Here is a 458-nt window from a genome sequence, read left to right as displayed (position 1 = left end):
TAAATTAATTATAATTATAATGTTTCTTTTTAGTCACTATTTTATTCTCGTCTTTATAGAAAAAGATATGATAATGTGAAAATTAAACTCGGTATATAAAATCTAAAATAAAGCACTAATGATATGATAACAGTTAAAGTGATTACATATATGTAATGATAATGAGAGCTAAGATGCTAATGTTATAATGATATGATATTTGTAACAATTATGATATGTAAGCACTTTACATTATTTACTTATTTATTGATAAATGATCTACGATTTACAACTATTTAATAATAATAAGCCTAGAATACGTCTTTTAAGTTCTCCATTCTGTTGTTCATGTACAGATTTTTTTCACTTTCCATTCGTGTATCTTCTATTTGCTTTCTAGACCTGTTATTTATGGTCATGATCCCTTTCACTTCTATTGTGTGTGTAACTTGTTTTGTCTGCCATCTGCCTTTGGATAT

General features: G+C 25.8%; 1 protein-coding gene across 1 annotated transcript in view; it reads left to right on the top strand.

The window, feature by feature from the left end:
- Positions 1-458, top strand: part of LOC119582078 (potassium voltage-gated channel protein Shaker-like) — a gene marked incomplete at its 5' end in the record, with an annotated part of 55,543 nt that overhangs the window by 11,056 nt on the left and 44,029 nt on the right.

This window comes from Penaeus monodon, chromosome 15, assembly GCF_015228065.2.
Source record: "Penaeus monodon isolate SGIC_2016 chromosome 15, NSTDA_Pmon_1, whole genome shotgun sequence".
Taxonomy (NCBI): domain Eukaryota; kingdom Metazoa; phylum Arthropoda; class Malacostraca; order Decapoda; family Penaeidae; genus Penaeus; species Penaeus monodon.
The sequence above is the reverse complement of the archived record's forward strand: the minus strand, read 5'-3'. Positions and strand labels throughout refer to the sequence as shown.